The 24,785-nt window shown below is 46.8% G+C and overlaps 1 long non-coding RNA gene across 2 annotated transcripts in view; it reads left to right on the plus strand.

Annotated features, from left to right (window-relative positions):
• Nucleotides 1-5,443: 5,443 nt before the first annotated feature.
• LOC134479120 (uncharacterized) overlaps nt 5,444-24,785 on the plus strand; it is an 86,619-nt gene continuing 67,277 nt past the window's right edge. For both annotated transcript variants that reach the window (XR_015622938.1, XR_015622939.1), the window contains exon 1: nt 5,444-5,655. This is a non-coding gene — a long non-coding RNA (uncharacterized LOC134479120). The remainder of the gene's footprint in view (nt 5,656-24,785) is intronic.

Here is a 24,785-nt window from a genome sequence, read left to right on the forward strand (position 1 = left end):
GCCCCACAAGCCTAATTTATGCGTTAACCAGTCTTCTGCAAGCTTCATGAGCATACTCTGTCACTGGGCCGGATACAGTCCCCGCTCTACTGTATACCTTTTACATTTTTCACTGAGTTCTGTACCAGTTCTGCCAAAACTGGAAGGAGGAGGTCAGAGACTCCATCATTTCTCTGCCGTCTCCTTATTTGAGACCCTGCCCCACCTCCACAAGGCATGAAGAAAGACATTGTTTTATCCCACTATGTCATCTCTCTTTTTCTTGGTCTTGGGAGGTTTACCGTTTTGTTTTTTTTTGTTTTTGTTCTAGTTTTTTTTTTTTTTTTTTTTTTAGCAAAGCCTCCTCATTGCCTCAGTTTTCTAGGTAATAGCGAGGAAGTGTGCAAGGACAGAGTATGGACGGACAGAGCGAGCAGTAAGAGATGTGCTTTTGAATGCCCAGAGTACCAGGGCTTTAAAGTTTTTGCACATAAAGCAACAAACCTTTAACAGTCACCCAAATTATGACTCATCTCCAGACAATTCGGCAGAGCTGCACAGATGAGTGAACGCAAAACAGAGAACAATGCACACAGGAGCTGATTGTGTGTGCTCACAATAAGAGCCATGGGAGTTGAGAGAAGGGAGAGACGAGTGTGGGCAGGAACGATGACAGAGATTTCAGGCATCAAGAGGTTGCAGAGTGAACGGGACCCTGATAGGGAGCCATGAGAGCCATAGAAACAAGAGTCTACACCTCTCTACTTCCTGCCCTGGTAGAGCCATCCCTGGAGAGGCCTCGCACTGGATTTGGATGAGGCTAAGCCCTCCAAATAGCTGTATGAGTTACTTTCATTGCTATGACAAAATACTTCACAGAACTCAACACCTCAAGGATGCAGGGTGTCATGGCAGGGAGATCATAGAGGGGGATGCGTGGGATAGTCAGTCACAGTGAATCCAGAAGCAGGAAGCAAGAAGAGATGAACAGTGGTGGTCAGCTATAGTTTTCATTAAACCCAGAACCTCAGCCCGTGGAGTCTAGATCTTGTCAAGCTCAACCAATGTTAACCACTCAGTGGCTTGGACAAAATGTGGTAATGCAGATCACTCAGGAGACCATGTCCTAGCCTGAGAGAGTGGGATTCCCTCTGCCACAACAGCTTAGTAACCAAGCGCATGGTGATGTTAGCAAGCACAGGTTGTGCTGGAGAAACTGTCTATGCTCTCAGCACACGGTCCCGAGAGGATCTTGATACAAAAGTGAGACCTTCCCATTTCTTCGCCACGTTAATTCAAATCCAGTCTCCACGACTCAGTTGTAGCTCAGCATGTTGGGTGGACCTGGAAGCAAGATGGCCTGGGTTCAAAGTAGGACTCCACCACTCTGTTGCTATAGTATTGTCTGAAGGATACCTGACCACTGGCTGCCTCTGTTTCCCTATTAGTGAAGATGGTGATAGTGGTTCCTTGCCTTCCTCTGAAGATTTCTGAAGCAGTATTGACAATGTCCTCACCTCAGTTCCTGTCTTGGCCCTTGGCTCACACCCACTGCTGTGCTTCAACCTCTTCTGGGCTTTGTCCTTTCTGTCCCCTGACATCTCCCCACACCTGGCTACCTGCGCATCTCTCAGTTCTATCTGCGACGGCACTCCTCTGAGCTCTCCTCCACCCTTCCAGCTATCAGAGCTCTCAGCCAGTCCTGTGATTCCTGAGGAAGAAGTCACTTCGGGTCAGCTCTGGGCTGCTTGCCCACAGGCGGAAGGTACCTTAAGGCAAGGGCCCTGTTTATATGATTTGCCTACAGAGCATCGGTGCCTAGCTGCACACCCAGCGAAGACACTGGGTGCCAAGAAAGGGATGGTGAAAGGGATGAATTAACAAAGGCAGGAAGGAGGAGCCCAGAGGACAGGGTGAGCTGAGCTACTGCTCAGGATGGCTTCAGGATTTGGCCTACATCCAGCCACAGCTGGAGACACCCGTGACTCTAACTGGGTGGGGGAGGGGTGGGTGGTGAAAGATCCAGGCAGCCCCTCCCACCCTCCTTCTTCCAGTCATATTCAGTTCAATAAGCAAATTCCCAACTGCCCCCGAAGTTCTGACAACTAGATCCCTAATTTTGCTGGACAATTTCTCTTCTGGGTTTCCTTACGTCAGGGTACAGAGACTCTTTATACATCAAACTATGATACTCAGGAGCTTAACCCGTCCAAAAGCTAACCCTGAAAGAAAGATGTCTCCACCCTGCTCGGCCATTAATCCACCGTGAACTGCTTGCTCTTTGCCTGGGGTAAGCGATTGATGCAATTGATATTAATGAGTAAATGATTGCCAGCCATTCTCCCCACTCCTAATCAGCCACCAGACTGAGGAAAACAGCCTCCCTCTGAAGGATTCTACAGCGGGTGAGCTGCTGGAATGTATTCCCATGGAATCCGGTGGTAGCGGCTGCTACAGTTGTTGCGCAAACTTCTGGAAAAAAAAAAGGGGGGAAAGGCAGCAGCCTGTCCCTTCTTGAGCCAAGAGATTTAAAACATGAACCCAACTGAGAGAAATTCACACACATACACGCACACACACACACACACACACACACACACACACACACGCACCACACACAGGGGGAGGAGGGTCAGAGAACTTAGTAACCATGTTTGGGTCTTGAACACAGGAAGTTGTAGCTTCAACTCATGCAAGTCAAGGTTCATTTTGAAGCTTTTCGAGGAAGTGATAAGGTAGAGTCAGGGCCCTGACAATAAACCTCCGAGATCTAGTTGTTCCCTGATAGTGTCATCACTAAGGGGTCCTCAGACATCCATGAAAAACTAAGCGACATTTCCTAGTAAGTGTTCAACATGTTTTGTCCTAAGTTTTTTGCCAACTTGGTACAAGCTGAAGTCATCTGAGAGGAGGGAACCTCCACTGAGAAAAATGCCTTCCCACATTCAGTGGTAGGACATTTTCTTAATTAATGATTGGTTGACAGCGGAGGGCCCAGCCCATTGTGTGTGGGACCAGCCCTGAACTGATGGTCCTGGGTTCTATAACAAAGCAGGCTGAGCAAGCCAGAGGAGTAAGCCAGTAAGCAGCCCTCCTCCATGGCCTCTGCATCATTTCCTGGCTCCAGGTTCCTGACTTGCTGAGTTCCTGACCTTACTTCTTTCAGTGATGGTCTACAGTGTAGAAGCATAAATCAATAAACCCTTTGCTCCCCTGGTTTCTTTGGTCATGGTTTTTCATCATAGCAATAGTAGCCCTGACTAAGACATGTTTCCTTCCCCCCTTTCTGCTCAGGGACCCAGCATAGTCTATGTTAAGTTACTGAATTCCAAAAGACAGGTGTCTTGGTGGTAAAGCATTTGCCTAGAGCATGCAAGACTCTGGGTCTAAAAAACAAAAACAAAACCTCCACTATTAGAAGTAACCCCGGGCTGGAGAGATGGCTCAGTGGTTAAGAGCACTGACTGCTCTTCCAGAGGTCCTGAGTTCAAATCCCAGCAACCACATGGTGGCTCACAACCATCTGTAATGAGATCTGATGCCCTCTTCTGGTGTGTCTGAAGACAGCTACAGTGTACTCATATGCATAAAATAAATAAATCTTAAAAAAAAAAAAAAAGAAGTAACCCCACCACCCATTTCCCTTGACTTAAATGTAATACTGTTAATTCTTTTTCTGGTTTTGTTTTTCTGTGTAACTTTGGCTGTCCTGGAACTTTGTAAACCAGGCTGGCCTCAAACTCAGAGGCCCTCCTCGGTCTTCTGAATGCTGGGATCAAGGGTGTGTGCACCACCTCCAGCTAACTGTTAATTCATACTGGCGGTGAGAGAGTAATGAACTAAGTCTATGGAACGAAGGGGACTGGTGATGGTGTCTGGCTAAGCTGTGGCCAGCATTGCCCTGCAGACTTTCCCAGATAAGCTTTGTGGCTTCTGCCATTATCCAGCTGATGTCAGGACATGCTGCCCTGACTCTCTAGATCATGAGGTACCAGACCTTGGATCCCATTCCCTGCTGTGGCATCATCCTTATTGAAACCCATGGCACTAGTCCTACTACTTGCCCCTAAAAGACTTTCTCTACAATCCCTTCTCTTTAGGTTCCTCACTCCAGGAACTAGATCTGGATATGATCACATCTGAGTCACGTGCCAGGCCACACCATCCACTAAGATTGTAAGGAAAATTCCTACACAGAAGAAAGGGTTTCAGAGGCTGGGTAACCTCCAAATACCTCACAACTTCTACCATTATATTTGGCCTGAATGGCAGAAAAGGCAAAATTGTTGGAGAGCCTTAGAGAGGCTCAACTTGGGATCACCTTCCTCTCTCTCTGGGAAAAAACAGGGGAAACATGACTATTATTGAGGCCTCTACCTGAGAGCCTTTTCCCAGCTCAATTCAACCTCTTCCGTGACCAACAAACACCTCCCTCTTGCCGAAGGGGCTAGTCTACCTCTGGATTCTACCATGCTTGTTTGAGATGAATTACATCATTTCGATGAATCTTGTCAAGGTCTCCTATAAGAGGAACAAAGGAGTTATTCATTAAAGAGTCAACAAATATTTATTACTGTCTGCTGGGCCTTGAAGGGACAGACGGGACAAAGGCATGCCTGTGTCTCAGAGCAGAAGGTCCTATCCAGTGCCTACTGTGTGGAGGTGGGAAGGTTTGCAGAGGTGTTTGAGTGATAAACATCTCCCCTGGTCTCAGGCATGTGAATATTTGGTACCTGGTTGGTAGCACTCTATGGGTAGGTTTAGAGGGCGTGGCCTTGCTGGAGAACGTATGTCATTGAAGGTGGGTTTTGAGAATTTGTTCTCTCTGCCTTGTGTTTGCAATTCATGGTGTGAGCCCCCGCCTTCCTGCTCACTCTGTCACTGTGGACTCTAACCTTCTAGAACTTAAGCCCAGATAAAGTCTTTCTTCTTTAAGTTGCCCTCATCTTGGTGTTTTATCACAGCAATAGAGGAAGAACTAACAGAGGAGGTGAGTTGGTTTAAGTTGACATGAATCCATTCTCAGCCATTGAGGGGAAGAGGAGACCATTCCAGAGAGGAGGAATGGAGATAAGAAACCGTAAGTCACTGTATGAGTCACGTTTCTCTTGCTGTGATACAACACTATGACTGGGCGTCTCCCCACCCCCACCCCCGCCCCGCCCCACCTGGAGCTGAGGACCCAACCCAGGGCCAAGCGCTCTACCACTGAGCTAAATCCCCAACCCCATGACTGGGCGTCTTATAAAAGGAAGGGTTTTGGGTGGCTTACGGTTCCAGATGGCTTAGGGTCATACTGCTGAGGTCTGCCTGGGAGCAGATAGCACACCTGGCAGCTAGGGCAGCCGCTGAGAACGCACATCTTGAACCACGAAGGGGAAGCAGAGGTAATGACGGGGAACCAGGGCGTGACTTTTAAAACCCCAAAGCCTGTCCTCGGTAACTTACTTCCTCCAGCAAGACCACACCTCCTAAACCTACCCAAATGGGGCCAGCATCTGGTCACCAAGTATTCAAACCGCCTCAGTGAGGAAGCATGGTGGGCTGGGAACACAGTAATTAGAAGACAATGCGTGTGTGGTATTCATGAAGCCGAGGATGGATTGCTGGTGAAAGTCTGAAGATCTTTAAAAATTTTCCCGAGGAATGGGTGCTGAGGTCTTTAGGCACTACCATGTGAGTAATATACATAATAAATTTATCATTTTAGCAATGGGTGATGTATGTATATGTGTATGTAATGGGTATGTATATGTATGTGTGAGTGTACGAGTGTGCATGTGGAAGTCAGAGGTAGGCACCACATGTCATATATATATATATATATTATATATATATATAGAGAGAGAGAGAGAGATAGATAGATAGATAGATAGATAGATAGATAGATAGATAGATAGATAGATGATGGAGTCTCTTTATTGATCCTGGAGCTTACAGATTGGCTTAGCTAGCAAGCTCTGGGGATTTGCCACTCCCCAGCCACAGCACTGAGGTTAGAGATGCATGCCACTGTGCCCCCACTTTTTACGGGGGTGCCAGGTCCTTATAAGCAGCCAACACTTTACTCACTGAATCATCTTCCCAACCCCGTATTAACTATTTTAAAATGTATCAGTTCAGTGCTTAACGTGTGTACTCGTCATGCCCTTTCATCAGGCAACCTTCTAAGTTTCCCAGACAAACGCTGTGCACCCCTCCTCCTCCCCACCCTACCTCTGACAGCTGCCATCCCACTTCCTGAGTTACAGGAAGCAAGAGGAGCAAGTTGATGTGACTTGTTAGGAGGCTCTCTGGCTGTATCATAAAGGATGAGGTAAAGATCCTCGGGTAGGAAGCAGGCTTGGAGAGCTGCAGAGGAACGAGGAGGCAGGCGGGGTAGTGAGGTACAGTGACAAGAGCAGATGGGAAGGGAAGATATTTCAGAGTTGTCAGTTAGATATTGGAATTCAGAGACACCCATGGAATTAAAATGTCTTTTTTCTAATTCCTATTCACTATTTTGATCCCCCTGGCCACTTCTTGTGGGAGAAGGTGAGAAGATGATGACCTTATTAAATTGATTTTTAAATAATTCTCTATCAGCTCACAATTATTTCAAAATTACAGGCCATTTGGTTGATGATTTTCATCTCTGATGCATGAATTATAAATATATATAACATACTATTTATTTCTTATTTATATGCTAAAATATAAATATATAAATATGATATTTATTAACCAAAAATATATGTAGTATATTGATCTTGAAAGGTAGACAAAACTGTCCATTCCCGGGTGTCTCAAAACACATGTGCCACACCCCGTGTGGGCCCCTCACCCCAGCATACTGGGCTTCAGTCCTTTGCCAGCTTCCTCTCTTCTCTTCTCACTTGCTCTGGTCACGTGTCACCCTGCCTGGCCTTCCTTAGCAGCTGGGCCTTCTCTATCATCACAATGCCAAATCCTACTGCAGGGTGTGTGTGTGTGTGTGTGTGTGTGTGTGTGTGTGTGTGTGTGTGTGTGTTGTGACCAAGGCAGGAGAAATGGAATGAGCCTTCCCCAGAAGCACAGACACTCCTGATTTTCTTAACTCATGCTAATCTCTTCCCAGAAACCGTCACACCTTCCAGACCGCCCATCTCCACCAATTTCCTTTCTGTAGCTCAGGATGCTCTAGAAACTAATCATGCGGTCCTTCCTCAGGGCTCACTCTATGTGTGACACTCATGCTTGTGCATGTGATCAAACGTGGTTTTTCTCCTGTTATTCTGTCTTACATCAATTTAATCTGTAACAGCCAAAGAACCTAGAAGGATGGGGATGGGCGTGCCTTCCCTCTCTCCTTAACAGGTTTGGTTTGGTTTTGCTTTGTAGGCAAATCTATAGGCTTGGACATGCGTCTAATGGACTAATTGATTAGAGAATCAGATACTTGTCGAAGGGAAAAGCTTTGAGATGCTTTTAAAAACTTTCCCATCGGCATTAAGCATCATGCTCTCTCTATGAATGGACTCTGGCTGTGGTGCTTGGGGCTCTCTATAGCCTATCATTACTGGTTATTTCTTAGTTCCTAACAACTTCTGCTGTCATTGAGAGGCAGATTTTTCACCAGGTACCATGGTGCTTCTCCAGCCTAAGAGTAGTAACCGTGTTTGTGCCTGTCCCAGCTCCTGATAGAGTGTTGGGTGCATAATAGCTACCCAGTAACCACTAGCATCAGGAATATATAACAAAAATAAACTTAGTTCATCAGCCTCAGAAACCTCTTTGGCCACGTCTCTGCTTGTCTCATCCCTTGATATGAAGAAATGAGACCCCATTAGCAACTGCCCTTGAGTAGGACCATCAGTGCCCACTGGTGTCTTCCTTAATTCCTGGGGCTGACTACTGATGGAAAGGAGGGTGGTCAACCAAATGGAGGGAAGGGAGCCTTGTCTCACATTGTCTAATGCGAAACTGTAGAACCAGACAGTGTGTGTGGGAAAATCCAAGCAGGGAAGAAATGACAAGCTTCAGAGTTCTCCAAGGGGGGGGGGGATCCATGATGGGCAAGAGTTATGAGTATGCTTGTGTTTGTTAGCAAGGAAGAACACTTCTGAGTGGCATAGGTTCCTTTCAGCCCTGAGTCTTTGTTTAGTGGGACTTGGACTCTCCTCATAGGAGTCCTCACTGCCCTTTGCTAGAAGGTTCTTTCATGAGCACCCATTCTAGCCCTTTAGTAGCTGTTTGGAAACACACCTGTTTCCATAAGGAAAATAATTGAGGAATAACATTCCAGCCCCTAAATGTTCCCCAGTTGATCCAGATCCTTCCCTAGAACCCTGGATACTCTGCATCTGGATCTGTAGCATAAGGGGATGGAGTAGGGGTGAAGGATCCAGCTCTGCTCCTGTTGAGATCCTGTTTTGGGCAGTTAAACGTTTCGACTGACTCTATTCGCATGTGCATGTACAGGTGCACTTGTGTGTATACGGCTGTATATGTGGAGGTCAGAAGGGGGTATCGTGGTTTAGGAACATTCAGTTTAGGAGGTAGATGCTGGGGTCTGGACTCTGGTCTTCATGATTGTATAACAAGTATTATTAACTGCTGAGCCATCTCTCTAGCCTCTGGGTTGTTTTGTTGTTGTTGAGACAGGGGCTCAATATACAGCCCTTGCTGGCATGGTAGTTGCTATATGGACCATGCTAGTCTCAAATGCCTGCCTTCTTGCCTGCCTCTGATTCTGACTCCCCTGTGCGGAGCTCAAAAGTGTGCAGCATCATGCTTGTCCATTTGCTATTGTGTGTTTGTTTTCTTTTCTTTTTTTAAAAGAATTATTTATTTATTATATATAAGTACACTGTAGCTGTCTTCAGACACAATAGAAGAGGGCACCGGATTCCATTATGGATGGTTGTGAGCCACCAACCATGGTTGCTGGGATTTGAACTCAGGACCTCTGGAAGAGCTGTCAGTGCTCTTAATCACTAAGCCATCTCTCCAGCCCCTGTGTTTGTTTTCTGATGTTGTTATTCTTAGATATGGCCTCGTGTAGCTTAGACAGGCCTTAAACTCTCTGTGTAACCAAAGATGACCCTGAGTTCCTGATTCTCCTTGTTACCCCCTCCCAAAAGCTGGGAATAACCAGTATGTTCCACCACTCCTGGCTTTGCAGTGGTGAGTGGGGTGAGATGCCACTGAAGGCTAATCTGTGAGATGTGGCCTTGGGAGGTCAAGAGACTCACAGGAAAACACACAATGAAGCTTGAGGTCCAGGCAGCTTCACCTGCAGAGAGCTGTGAGTTTGTGGCAGACATTAAGAGCAACTGGGAAAGGGGAGGAAGTGGTTGCCCCAGGTTTAAACCCTTTTCATGGTTTTTTCTCTCCATGCAGGAGACTCAAAGGCCTTGTCCAAGGTCTTGTTTCTCTTTTCCTGTCGGGGTAGGGAGGTGAGCGGGGTCCTCCTGTCTTCAGCCCCTCCCATGACCTCTCCCGCTCTGAGCTGTACTTGTCTCCCTATCTATCAACACCAACTTATCTTTTTTTCTTTTCTTTTTTTTTTTTTGGAGCTGGGGACCGAACCCAGGGCCTTGTGCTTGCTAGGCAAGTGCTCTACCACTGAGCTAAATCCCCAACCCCCCAACTTATCTTTGAAACCCAAGGTAACTCTTCCTTCCCGCTGCTCATGTCTGTAGTTCCAGCCCTTGGGAGACTGAGGACCCAGAATCACTGTCAATTTAGGACCAATCTGGACTACATAATGACTTCAATGTCAGCCTGGACTGGTTAGAGAGCTGAAAGACCAGGTAAATAGGGAACAAGAGAGCCCAGAGCAGGTTAGTGACACAGCAGAGGGTTGAACCCAAATTTACAATCTTCCCTGTACCAAGTCCTGCTCCAGTTCTTAAACTGTGTATGCAACACAAACCCACTGGGAGAAGGCATCTTTTGGTCAGCTAAAACTAAAGTGGGTCATACTACTCAGGACAAAGAATTCAAACTCTCTGGTGAAACTCAGAAAGTCAGGCATATCTGAGATGTGTCAGGCTGGTTTCTATTACACACACACAGGTAGAATTCTCAAAGCAAACAATTTGCCTGGAGCACTGACTCCCCCCACACTCCCCAAAGTCACTGTCACAGAGTGAACTGTTTCAGGCCCCCTTCTGTTCTCTCTCAAAGTCACCCTTGGATGCCATTGATCCCATCAGCATTCTTGGCAGGCTGCAGCTGGTCTAGACTGCAGAGACAGCAATATTGGTAGGTTAAAGACTCTGCTCAGTGAGGACTGGGGAGGTGACTCTGTCTGGGCATAAAGTGTTTCCATGTAAAAATAGCCAGTCAGGGCAGCACATATCTGTAACTGCAGTATTGGACAGGAAGACAGGTGGATCCTAGCAGCTAGCTGGCCAGCCACTCTACTGAAACAGAGGGCTCTATATTCCATGAGAGACCCTCTGTCAAAAGAGAAAGGTGAAAATGAAGATACCCAACATCAAAACATAGTCTGGTCTCCCAGTACACACACACACACACACACACACACACACACACACACACACACTGCACCCTGGGCTTTCTTGCAACCTTCTGGGCCCTGTGACTAGATGCAGTTTGCATGATCTGCTATAAAGAGAGAAGAACTAGGGGTTGGGGATTTAGCTCAGTGGTAGAGCGCTTGCCTAGGAAGCGCAAGGCCCTGGGTTCGGTCCCCAGCTCCAAAAAAAAAGAAAAAAAGAGAGAGAGAGAGAGAGAGAGAGAGAGAGAGAGAGAGAGAGAGAAGAACTGAAGCTTGGTACCAACATTGTGACTGCATCTTCTTGCTCCATTCCTTTCCCATCACCCAGGTACCATCTTTAGAGTCAGGAACTGGAGGTCTACAGGCAGCCTCTTACCTGCTGTGTGGGATGCTTGGAATGAGCCCCAAACATGCACCTTGGTAACCTGTACGTGTGGTTCATGGGCCTTGCCCAGGCTTGAGGTCAGACTGATAAGGCTCCCATCTGGACTCTGCCTGCTTCTGGTTATATGACCTTCAGAAGGTCACTCGCCCTCTTTGAGCCTTTGGGTATGTTTTTTTGTTTCTTAGATAGAATATGACTGTGTAGTTCAGGTTAACCTTGAACTTCCTCTTGAGTGAGAGCTTTTAGGTACAAGCTGCTCTGTCTGGCTCTTGAGCCTTTGAGAAATCATTGTAGAATTGTGCTGATGGCTACAGTATCCACCCATCCCACCACCCCACAGCCCTGTGGGAAGGGAACACATGCTAGATTCCCAGAGTGCCTTAGAGGACAGGTGTTGGAGCCCTGCACAGCTTCTGTAAGAACTTTGGGCTATCCTTGCTGACCTTCCACACTCAAGGAGACCAGCTGGGCAAACACTGCAGATGGTTGTCTCTTGGTGGCATGTCTAGGGCCCCATAATCGTGTGGGATGGAGAGCGGACTGCAGTGAGTGTGGGATTGAGCCAAGGGCAGCTGTAGCCCTGACCCTGTCACAAACGTCACCCATGGCCCTCAAGAGCTCAGCAGCCACTCGTCCTTCCACACCTAAATGCCTCACATGGAAAGCAGACTCACCTCCTAGGGCTCCTGCCAAGAGAAAATGAGCTAACACCTTTGAGGTGTCTATTGTCCTGGAACTTGGCAAACACCGGGTAAATATTAGTGATGGTTTGGCAGGGCCCCGGAGAGCTTTGTCCTCTCACATCCTGCCCAGATCTGAACAGCAAGAAAAGGCTTGCTGTGCGTCCTATCACTTTCTGTCCCCCCTACATCAACTGCTTGTTTTTCCGTGTACTCAAGTGTTCAGGGCTTGGAAAGTGGTATCAGGCCAGGGAGCCTTCTGCTGTATTAAAGTTACTTTGAGAGTCCCGTGAGGATTGATGAAGGTGGTTTGAGGCAGCAGGAAAGGTGACAATCACTGCTTGCTTGAGACCATGCCCTTGATGCAGGATTGATGGCTACCAGCTAGATCTCAGGTGCTCTGAGCAGGAAGTAGGATTACAGCCCATTTGACTCTCTGGTTTTCATACTTTTTGATAAAGTAAGGAATCATCTCTCAGGGTTGGGGATTTAGCTTAGTGGCACAGCGCTTGCCTAGCAAGCGCAGGGCCCTGGATTTGATCATCAGCTCTGGGGAAAAAAAAAAGGGTCATTTCTCCATGTGAAGGTTTACCAGGAAGATGCCTCAGCAAAACTGAGCTGACTGAAAAAGCCCTCCGTGGCCCATCCTCTGAGCTTTAGTAATCTCAGAGACCTGTAGCAACACCTACCAGAAGTCTGCATCCCATCCCAGTAGCCAGTTGGAGGCAGACTCTGAACAATTTTGTTTGTTTAATCGAGACTGGTTTCTCTGTGTAGCCCTGGAAATCACTCTGTAGACCAGGCTGGCCTTGAACTTGGAGATCTGCCTGCCTCTACCTACCAAGTGCAGGGATTAAAGCTGTGTATCACTGCTGCTAGGCTTATTTTTCATCATGAAGTAATCTATGTCTTAGCTTTCTGTTTGCCTTTTAAGATATATAAACACACAAATATGCAGAGAGGAAGATTGGCAGACGGGGTATGTACATAAGCATCTCCCTCTGAAAGCGGCTCCTTCCGGGTCAGCTGTTCAACTGACTATATCCAAAGATGATAGCTATGATGGTTTTCATATGCTTGGCCCAGGGAGTGGCATTATTAGAAAGTGTGGCCTTGTTGGAGGAAGTGTGTCACTGTGGGGTGGGCTGGAGACCTTCCTCCTAGCTGCTTGAGGATGCTCAGTCTGTTCCTGGATTCCTTTGGATGAAGATGTAGAACTCAGCTCCTCCTGCACCATGCCTGCCTGGATACTGCCATGCTCCTGCCTTGATGATAATGGACTGAACCTCTGAACCTGCAAACCAGCCCCGATTAAATGTTGTCCTTTATAAAACTTACACTGGTCATGGTGTCTGCTCACAGCAATAAGACCCTAACTAAGGCAATAGCCCTTCCTGAGTCCCTGAGCTAGCCTTTTATCACCCCCAGGTCTTCTAGTGAGGGTCCTGAAGTCTGAATTCAAACAGGAACACAGTGAAGAGAAGCAAGCCAGAAGAGATTTAGAATCATGGCACAAATCCTGCTCCAACAGTTTCCCTCTGGGAGTTGAGGACGGTCTGAAGCCCATAGCTAAGGCTCTTTCAAGGATGAGTGAAGTTGAGAGAACTCAACAGACCCCAACTAAGCTACAGAAGCAGCCGTCCTCCAGTTGCCAGGTGTGGTAGATGCGGTCCTACAAAGATGAGACTCAACTCTACCCTCAGCAGCTTCTTCTGTAGCATTGAGAGGCTGGGGGAGTATGTAAACAGGAGATTTGCCCAAGATGGTGAAACCAGGTTGTGGAATTAGCTGTAAGATGCATTGAAGTTTGTTCTGTAGGATACCTGGCGTCATCTAGATGCCCGGCCCAGGAGAGTTCTGCAAGGGGGCCCTCCCACTCTGCGAGCTTTTTCTCCGGTACACAGTAAGCACTCAGCGAACTGGGCCCACTTGCAGAGGAGGCGCACAAAATAGGAGATGCTGGGCTCAGTCTGTCCTCAGAATGTTGTAGTACAGAACAACAGCAGGACTGCGGGGCGAATGACAACTCTCCCCCTCCCCCACCCGTCTATCTCTACGGTGACCTTTACCTGCACCGGTCAAGGTCAAACATGGCCAACCAAACACCAATACTTCAGAGACCAGCTTAGCCACATCTTAGGTGAATCCCACTGCATGGAGATCTTTCGTGTTTCAGATTCACTTTCGTTAGGGCTCAAACATGTGTTAAAAACCTTGAATACGTTCTTGAGAAAGACAAATGGTCTTGTTGCCTAGAACGGATTTTTCACTTCCCCCCCAGTCTTCGTCTCCATGCCTAGCGATTTAACTCTCTCTACAGTGATTACTGTGAACGCGTAATTTTGTATTCTGTTTGCAATGCCCCCCCCCACTCCCCCTTTTCTTTTTTAAAATAAAGCATTTGTTCTTTCATATAGATGTGGTGCTCCGGGCCAATCTTTGTTGGCACATCAGTTTTCCGCTTAGCAGCTTAGCAGTGAAAAGACAATGGGAGATGTTTTCGTGGCTTCTATCAGGTGTCTGAGAAAGGCTTTGTGTTCCAGAGCTCTGCAGACTGAGGAGTGAGCACAAGAACAGAACAGAATAGACTTTTCACACTGATTATTTGGACTGCTATCTCAGCGGGGACATTTCGTTTGTATGGGAGGAAAACTCCCGGAGAAATCTAGTGTGCTTGAGTGTCAGCATTGCAGCCGGAGGGGGAGCAACCAATAACTGGATTAGGAAGACTGTCGTTTGCTATCCATGTGACCTTGGGCTGCTCTGTTCCTCAGTTTCCACCTCCTGGGGAGTGGGCAGAGCATATGAGATAGTCTCTCTGTGATTTCGTTTAACTAACATAATGTTCTCAGCGTGATATGTGTTTTGAAGATGGAAATGGGCTGTTTCTCACTGAATATAGCCCGAGCATATATAACTTCAAAGTCCACCCCCACGGTGATGCACTTCCTCCAACAAGGCCACACCCACTCCAATAAGGCCACATCTCCTAATAGTGCCACTACCTATGGCCAAGCATTCAAACACATGAATCTGGGGGTTGGGAGGGCAGTCAGAACTATTCAAACCACCACAACAGGGGTGCTGAGGATCTTTAAAATAAGCCAAGGACACACCTTGGAATGGGCAAAGTGTTGTCAAGTGGCTAAAGAGTTGTATGTTGAAAGAGAAGCCTGGGTTCGGTCCCCAGCTCCGAAAAAAAGAAAGGAAAAAAAGGGGGGGGGAAGCAAGCTTTTCTTCACCTGGATGGCTAAGTAGAAAGACTGCACCTCGGTATTGGAAGAGAAGGTAGAAGGTAGTGAGTGGCTTATATTAACGACACTCCCAGGCAGCCTGGACCACCTGGTGACCAGTATACTGGGGAGGAGGATCCAAGCTCCTGATGGTAGTGAGGGAGGTCAGACCTGATGACTCTTGGATTCTTACCTCCCTGACATGACTTTTAAGTCTCTCAGTTGAGACCTGAAGAAGAGGAATCATAACTGTCAGTCAAGTAGGTCCTGAGTCCAAACAGCTCGGATTTTTATTCTGATTTCCATCTCCAGTAACTGTTTGAATGGTAGGGATAACTCAAAAACTCCCTACTAGAAGCTCTGGAAAGATCTAGAATCAGGAAAAAGGTAATCACGATGCGCTTCCCAGGCACAGTCCAGAAAACGAATGCTGAGCGGGATCGGTTCCTTGGCTCCTGGAGGGCTCTGGGTCTACCTGGACCCTTTGCCTGACTAGGCTGGCTTCAAACTCACAGCCTGAGCCTGTCGCTGTCCCCCGAGTGCTTTGAGTAAAGATGTGTGCTACCACTGCCCAGGGCTTTATTGTCCTGGGAAATGTTTTTTACTTTTAAGCCCCTCCTTCACTCCTTCCTGGAACCATTTTCCAGGTAACAACCTTGTCTCAGGCTTCTCTCTTGATGAAACCTGGGCTGGTATATCCTGGTTCGGTCCGCAGGCCTGGCTATTCCCAGATTTCTTCTTTTATATTGGAGAAGTCGACTTTTTACATGGTACCATCTGGGGGCTAGAACCAAACAGTGGCCACGGAAGCAGGCACCAACCTTAACAAGACTCTGCCTGGAGGACTCCAGGAGCCATCTGTGGTGTGGAGTCTGTTTTGGAACTACGCGTGTGTTCATCCCTGGTGCCTTCAGCTGCAGGCAGTGATGCTGTGTGCTAGGCAAGGAGGCGAGGGTTTGCGTCCCTTTCACTTTGCCACAGTCGACAGGTATGACTCATTTCTGCCCAAGAAGGAACAGTTCAAGTCCATTCGGACAGGACACTTAGTGTGACAGAAATAGAAGCTCATCAGAGGTGTGCTTCTGCCTGGCTGGGGGGCTCTTAACTAATTCACAGGAGGCTTAGCGCCTTGCAATGGGAATGCAGACAGAGAAAATTGGTTCTGTGTGTGTGTGTGTGTGTGTGTGTGCGTGTGTGTGTGTGTGTCTTTGCGTAGGTGTGTGCGTGCACACATGCATGTGGAGGGCATGCACACGTGTGTGTTCAAGATCTTTTTGCATTTTATCTGGCGGAAATCATTGCCACAATCTCTCCTTCCCCTGCTCTGACATTTTATTTCCAGTTAGTGCCCTCCTGTCCAGTGAAGCCTGTGAAGGGAGATGTCAGCTCCAGGAGACACATTAATTTACTGTGTTAAACTGGGGCTACTCGCCGAGCCGCTCCAGACTCCATTTTTCTCAGTTTTAAGCTGGACATATTGAAAATGTGTAGGTTAGAACGCTTTGATTTAACAAATCGAATGAGGGGTTTGCATAATGAAAAAGGAACACTGCAAGCAGTAAAATCTTGTACAGAGAAGAAAGCATGTGTCTTTATGTCTCAGTGGAAATAGATTTTCAATTTTCTCTGGTGGCTTTTGATGGGAGTAGGAAATGAAAATCGAATCAGAAGGCGTTCTTAGTCAGAAAGAATGAAGAGAGACTTGCGCTAATTGAAACCTCGAGGAGAGTTATTGACAGCACACTGATGTGTCTTAGACTTGCCAGAAACCTGCTGAGCCAGGTGTGCTAAGTTATTAAGAGCCAGGAGCTCTGGACGATGGTCACAGGTACAGCACAGAACCCAGGGGCTGCTGAAGGCACTTTGTTTCATTTTATTTTGTTTTTGTTTTTCCAAGGCGGCTCTGGTTGTCCTGGAACCTGCTTTGCAGAGTAGCTTGTGTTGGTCTTGAGCTCACAGAGACCCTCCTGCCTCTGCCTCCCAAGTTCTGGGATTAAAGGTGTGCACCACTACACCCAGCCTGAAGCCACTTTTTAATACAAGAAAATGTGGTGTCTCTGTTACTGCTATGGCCCCTGTGACCTGCATGGTCCCAAGGCAGTGGTACTTAGGACTCCAGATGGTCCCTCACTCTTTTTAAGCCAGCATCCCAGAGGCAGGGCCAATGTTACTCCCTGTACCCAACACAGGGAGGCTGGGACAATGGCCTCTGGGGCTTCCACTTAGGTTGTGAGGAACAGGTTGGAGGAGGACACAGCATGTCAGTCAACTGTAAAGGTCGTGGGCTGGGACGGGGTACTGTGGAGACCGTTGAAGCTTTTGGTTTGGAGCTTGGGAGCTGGGTGGGTAAAACTCTTGCTGTGCAGGTCTGAAAACCTGGGGTAGGATCCCAGAACCCAAGGAAAGCCATACATAATAGTATAAGCTTATAATCCAGGTGTTCCTACAGTGAGGCGTTCCCCAGAAGCTCAACGAACAGCTAGCTTGGCATCGGTGACCAAGACACCCTGTCAAAGTAGAAGGTGAGGGCCAACAACCCTCTACTTGTGCTGTGGCACCAATGCATCTACATTTACTCCTTCAAACATGCATGCCCACCATGCACGTGGATATCTTTAAGGTAAGTATTGACACTGCCATTGTTCAGGAGTCAGACACCAGACTTCCCAGAGATTTGGTGATGTTCTATGGTGGCAAAATACTCCCAGTTGTCACACTCCAAACCTCTGATGTAATCATTTGTCATTACTAAGCAACCTTATGAAAATGTGGACAAATGCTTTTGTCAACAATATAGTAAATGCTTATTTGTTATTTGATATCTTGAAAACAAAAGGAGAGTATCAAATTATATGTATGCTTGATTACATGGCCATAAAACTAAATGTGGATAGGGAAAGTAATTTGTGAAACGTTTTCCATTTGGCTGCTTGGGGTTAAATTGTGGCAATATGGATATTTTTGATTTTTAAGTGCCTTCTCCTTTAAGGTTGCTGCCTTGTAGCGATTTTATTGAAAAGAAATGTAGCAAGTCCTAGTCGCTGTATTTTCCTTTGGTTCTTTTTTTTTTTTTTTTTTTTTTCCGGAGCTGGGGACCGAACCCAGGGCCTTGCGCTTCCTAGGCAAGCGCTCTACCACTGAGCTAAATCCCCAACCCCCTAGTCGCTGTATTTAAAGGTAAATTAAAATCCTATCTTTGGGAGATGTTTGGAATAACACTGGAAACTTCAGTAGTGTTCTGTGCTATGCTTGGGATGAAGCGAAAGAGAGAAAGAGAGAGAGAGAGAGAGAGAGAGAGAGAGAGAGAGAGAGAGAGAGAGAGAGTAGGCAGTCACCTGCCTCTTGCCCCGTTTTCAGAACAGTTGGTTAATACCTAGACCGTAATGTGATGAGGTGGCCTGGGGCCTGTCTCACATCAACAGAGCCTGCTGCAATCTTCTGTGGCAGCCAAAGTGACTGTAAAATGACCCCTCCTGCTACTGCTCTCCCAGCTGTCACAGCCTGAATTCCTGATGGCTGTTGTATGAATTTCCTCCGTCTCTGAGGAGAAGCAGCAGGGACAGGCTTTCCCCCAACTTGTCATTTCCTGTGTTTGCTGGGAACCTGACTCTCAACTCCTCTATGGTCTCCTGCCATACCGGCCAACCACCTTGGCTTCAACTAGGATAGAAATAGGTGCTCACACTAGAGCTGAGGTTTGTCAAAAGATTCTTGTGGAGATGTCCCTGCCTTACTGGCTTGTTTCTTTGAGGGTGGAGGCTTGTGTCACAGTGGTCAGCCTGTAGGATGGGGAACTGAGGCTCGCAAAGCAGCAGTAGATGTGGGAAATCTGCCCCATGTAACCAAACTTACGTATAAGATGAGGAGGCTGGTGTTTTAACACAGCAGCTTCAGCAGAAACAAGAGAGGTGTGTAGGATCGCCAAGTTCTGCAAGACTACTGGCCTTGCTAGGTACAAGTTGATGACATTTCCAATGTGTTGTCTACACGTTTCTGATCACTCCATGTCTGTGTGTCCAACCTGCAGCCTGTGGGCCACACTCATCTAGGGATAGCTCTGAGTGCAGCCCAACGCATTGGTAGATGACATCATATCCCAACACCAAGAGGCTGCCCATTGCAAACTCTCTCTGTCTCCCTCTAGTCTCTTCCTTCCAATAGCTCCTGTGTCTTCCATTTGGTTAATACCTAGACCCTAATGTGATCATTCTTGATCAAGGTAAAGTGTAACTCTCCTGCATCAATTTTTCATCATTAATATGACCTTCCTTTTGGGATCCCTTCCATCTCTGTCTGTTGATTCACAGAGACAGGAGCAGTTTAATATTTCATCTTATGTAGACTTCTTATCCGAAGATGTCAATGACCTCTTTAGGAAACTCTTATTTGTCATGATATTCAGTGTCTGAGACAAACTTCAACTCCAAGATGCCTGAAAGACGCACTGTGTGTGCGTGCGTGCGTGCGTGCGTACGTGTGTGTGCAGGAGGAAGACAAATGTCCTTTTACAGTAGCAGCAAAGGCATGAAGTCTTTAGTGACAGCAGACTCTCCTTCTCTCTACCTGTAGGAAGGGCTTGGTCCCTCTGACTGTTTTCTGTCCTGTGGATGTGAGGTTGGGTCATGTATCCTGTCATGGTAGCCCCTCTGCCCTTGATGTCACCTTGAACAATCTTGTGCACAGTGCACAGTGGGTATCCCACGCCCTCCTCGTGTGCCTGCCCCTCTCTCTCCTCCTTTTCCCTCCTTCAGACACTAAGCCAGGGAAACACAGGCCTCTCTTTTCTTTCTCCCCATTTTATCTTCCTCCATCCTGCCTCCAGCTAAGCTTTAATGATGAGCTGGGCTCTGTGCTACAACACTGCAGGGAACTCTGTGGGCTGAGTTCTCCCAGCTCCCATGCTGTTATGACAAAAGAATAAAAGAATTTGGAACAATCCCTTCTTCAGACAACAGCGAAGCTTGCTGAACAGTGTTCTGTGGCCTGGTGTTGTTGAGGATAGAGGTGTAGTGGCACTCATCTGTCTGTCTGTCTGTAGGCCTGTCCCAGAGAGACCACAGAAGGAGGAGAGTAGAGAGGGATTAGGAGGAGAAGATGGTATGGAGAAACCACATGGCGAGAACAAGAAGATTCCCCAGGAGGTGGCAATGAGAGAGCAGCCATGAGGACACACAAGGACTAAGCAAGGCAGGGCAAGACCAGATGGCAAATAAAAGGGCACTTTTCTGGGCATTAACAGACTAGTTGGGTTAGAATAGTCCAGAACCTGCTTACCTTAGGCTTGTGGCTACCTTAGGCTCTGTGTCATTTATTTGGGAGCCAAAACAGGCTGAATAGGGCATAGAGACACTGTGCAGTTACTTGGTAGCAAAGGGGCCATTGAACACCCCTCCCAGTTACATTTACAGTTCCCCTCTCTCACCTCCCGTTAAGTTTTCCTAAAGTCATACCTGACTGCGTCATTGTTGAGGACAAACACTTAAAGTGATCCCTGGTGTCTTTATGAGAACACCTTCTGATCCACAGACTCCTTATCCTCCCCTTTGAAACTTTCTCCTTAGAACATCAGGGTTTGCTTTCCCTCTACTTTCTGCCTATTGCAAACCCAACACTTTCCAAAATGTGACCGGAAACCCATCTTGTCCATGGCATTCTCTAGATCTTTACCTGTTCCTCCCCAGTATTAGTTGGACACTTAGCCCAGTCTGCTTTGTTGGGTCACCACAATGGAGTTTCTACTCTCCCTATTCAGCAGTCTAGGGTTCTTTTGTTCTATTCTGAAACTGTGGATAGGGCCTGGGGCAGTGGCTCAGTGGTTAAAGCACTTGTTATGTAAGTGTGAGAATGAGGATGCCCAGAAATCCACATAAGACACCAGGTGAACCAGACAGCTTGCCTGTAATACCTGCTCTGGAGGGCAGGCACAGAGGATTCCCAGAACAAGCTGGCTAGAAAGTCAAGGTATATGGGTGAGCTCTAGGTTTGATTGAGAGACTCACTGACTAAGATAGAAGGATTGCTGAGATCAATATTGAGTCTCCACATGTGTGCATCCATACACACAGAGAGATGTGGATAGGAATATGCCCACACAACATACAAAAACACATGAAAAATCTTAAAAGAGGAAAGAAGAGAAACTGTAAGTAGGGCAAGTAATTTTTCTGGTGTTGGCAAACCCAATCCCTTGGACGCCGAGGGCTTATGACAGACTCAGAGGCTTGTAGCTCCAAGAGAACCATTGGCTTATAAGGCAAGGTGGCTCTAGGCCCTCAGGCTTGAAAGCTTACTGCTCAGCAGCTCATGTGATCCTCAGCTCTTAGCTGCAGCTGGTAGTTAACAATCATCTCTGCCTTCCAGGGCTATGATGCCCAAGTGACGGTCCTAACCATTGTTAGTGCCACAGCTCCAGAGCCTTGGGTATCAGGACCTGCTCCCCTTGCGGTGACCATGTGACAGCTATTGGGCCTTGGTCACCAGGATCCTTACCCCTTAGGGCTGGCCAGCTCCCCAGTACCCGTTCAGTAACTGGGGCCCCCAGTCCCTCATCTGTGACTCTTTTGGATACTCCTATGATCCTTTTCTGTTTCTGCTATCTCTGCTCCCATCCATCTCCCACCTCTAGTGGCCCTCTGGAACTCCTTGGCTACCTTTTAAAAAAAAAATCCTCAAACTTGAGCATGACCTTGAATGTCTACACAATGCTTGGGCTGGAGCCCAGGGTTTTGTGCATGCCAGGATACCAGGGAAGCACTCCACCAGCCCAGCTCCACTCTAGCTCCCAGCTACCTTTTGGATTCGATTACTATTGCTGCCACCACTTGTCATTGCCACTATTTCCTCTTTGTGTGGCCATGTCAGCCTACTCTACCCATGATAAAGATCACACGCAAGCAGAGATCACCCAGGAGAAGCCTTTTATGTGGCCCAGTGTCACAAAACCGCATGGCAGCATAGGAGGGTGGCTCCTGGCTGATTCAAAGAGAAAGTCAAACCGGCTGGTTATAAAGTCAGAAAGGGAGTGTGACAGTCAAATGAAAGATAGTTTTTGCACCATTCACAACACAGCTTCCAGTTCCACCAATCACAGGTCCACATGAGGACCTATTACAAGTCCAGCATTATAACAATCACTAGGGGCTCTTCCTTCTCCTCCTCTTCCTCCTCCTCCTCCTCCTCTTTCTGTAGGACAGAATGGCCTCAAACTTGTGACCTTCTGCTTCAGCCTCCCAAGTACATCTGTTACTGCACCTGCCTCTTCCCACAACCCATCTTGTGTGGGAATAGCTTCAGGTTCACCCAACATTCAGAGACTTGTCTTGCTTGAAGTGTTGCCATAGTGACCATCTGGCCAGTTATCATGAGAGGGGACACTCAGGTGACAGCTCCCTGTTCCAGGCAACCAGTCACAGGCAAGGATCAGATTGCTGTCAATCAAAGAACCCAAACCACCCACTCCCAACAGCTTTGCTTATTTGAAATAGTAAAGGCTCAAGGTGTTTACAGTAATGATGAGTCACCAGGGCTTTGAGACAGCTCAGTGGGTAAAGGCTCCCTGTCCCCTAATAAGGCAAACCTGTCAGCTTGAATTTAATCTTCAGAACCCATCTAAAGAAAGAAAAGAGGGGCTGGGGATTTAGCTCAGTGGTAGAGCGCTTACCTAGGAAGCGCAAGGCCCGGGGTTCGGTCCCCAGCTCCAAAAAAAAAGAACCAAAAAAAAAAAAAAAAAAAAAAGAAAGAAAAGAGACTGAATTCTACAAGGTTATCCTCTGACTCCCAAAGGATGCTATGATGCAAATGCACACATAATCGCTGGCATTCCTGACAGTATTTAACAGCCTTCAGCTTAACAAAATGCCCCTAGGGAGAGACCTTGTCTCAAAATAATCTGAAATATAGAGTCATTATCCTTTGGGCTCTTGCCTAAGTGAAGGGCCACACACCTATATGCATATGGGCAGCATTAATTGGACTGAGGAGGTTATTAATAACAAAATGAAATTAAAAAGATATGAAGCTAGGAGGGTGTCCTAGTTTGCCTTCTGTTCCTGTGATAAGATACTGACCAAAATCAACTTGCAGGAGTGGGGTGGGGTTGGGTGGAATGGTGTTTATTTGAATTACAGGTAACCTCATCATCAAGACAGGAACTGAGGACAGGAGCTGGAAGCACTAACCATGGTTTACCGCCTTGTTTCCCTGCTCATGTTCAGCTTGCTTTCTTATAGAACCCAGGACCATCTACCCAGAGGTGACCCTGCCCACCAATCAAGACAATGCCTCACTGACATTCATACCCATAGGCCAATCAGATGGAGGCAGTTCTTCAGTTGAGGGTCTCTCCTCCAAGACATGTCAAGTTGCCAACCAAGATTAGGCATCACAGAGGCAGTGAGGTTTGGGGCACTAGGAGAATTGGAGGGAAATACTGAAGAAGATCTATCTATCTAGCTATCTATCTATCTATCTATCTATCTATCTATCTATCTATCTATCATCTATGTATCTATGTATCTATGTATCTATCTATCTATCATCTATCTATGTATCTATGTATCTATGTATCTATCTATCTATGTATCTATCTATCATCTATCTAGCTATGTATCTATGTATCTATCTATCATCTATCTATGTATCTATCCATCTATCTATCTATGTATCTATCTATGTATCTATCTACCGTCTATCTATCTATCTATCTATCTATCTATCTATCTATCTATCTATCATCTATCTATCTATCATCTATCTACCTACCTAAATATAAATGTATGGGACTTAAATGTATTAAAAACATAAGGTGACAAGAAATCCAACTTGTTTCATCTTCAAGGTGACAAAGATGAGTGTCTACAGACCAAGTAAAGGTAGTTAAAAGAGTACACTGGTAGACAAAAGGACGATGTCTCCCATCAGAACAGGACTTTTTGGGGTGACCCATAACCTATCAGAGATACCATAGCTATCTTGACAAGAGTGATTATATCCTAAAGAGACTTGTGCTCTCCCTTGGACTATCAGCTATGAAATAAAGGGCCCCAGGAATCCATGCTGGGAGAAGGAAAAGGCTGAATCATGGTGTCAGTCAGAGGAAGAGTTTGTCTCCCCCAAAGAGATTTCACACAGTGAAGCCTGAACCTCATATGAAGAGCTAGCTGATGGGTCACTGGACCTCTTTGCTCTTCTTCCCAACATGGCTACCCAGAATAAATATCCTTTATCTGATTTTCACTGTTACCTACTTGTTTAATTGGTCTGTTGAGGATGTGTGATCACCATCTGCCTTGTTAAGGTGTGGTCAGGGTCTAGGCTCTGACCCTAATTCCAGTAATAGCACTAACAGTTTTGTGTGCGGTGTGTGTGTGCGTGTCCGTGTACACACGTGTGTTATAGGCGATGTGGGTATCTTCCTCCATTACTCTTCATCTTAGATAAGGTCTGTCACTGAACTTGAAAATACTGATTAGGCTGGACTCGTCCCAGTGAGCTTCCCATCTCTACCTTCACAGCTCTGGGATTACAGTTATGTGCTGTTTCACTTGGCTTTTTTTTAACATAGTTTTTTATTTGTTTGTTTTCTTTAATGAGGATTCTGAGGGATTTGATTCAGATATCCATGCTTGTGTAGCAAACACTTTACTATAGCTCAAAGTGAAGGGTTAATAGAGACTACTGAAGGACAGAGGCCAGAGAGCCTTTGGTCCCCAGAAGCTGGTGTGTAATAACTCTGACCCTAATTTCTGTAGGAAGCAAATGCACCTGTGGTGTCCTTGGGGATGTGTGACTCTCATCCCTCTCATTGGCCTTGCTGTCCAGAATCCAACCAATTTTCTATTCGCCTCTGGCTTACACTCTTGTGACTGGCTCACCCATCAGCTTAGATCATCTATGTGACTCAAGCGATCACCTTCAATGACACCCTGGCATATGGTGTCCACGTCAATACCCTGGCCATATCTTAGCTGCTGGGGTTCCATGTATTTTGATCAGCTTTCCTGAGGAGTCATAGCACAGCATTC

The sequence above is a fragment of the Rattus norvegicus genome, chromosome 6, assembly GCF_021556685.1.
Source record: "Rattus norvegicus strain SHRSP/BbbUtx chromosome 6, alternate assembly SHRSP_T2T, whole genome shotgun sequence".
NCBI classification, from domain to species: Eukaryota; Metazoa; Chordata; class Mammalia; order Rodentia; family Muridae; genus Rattus; species Rattus norvegicus.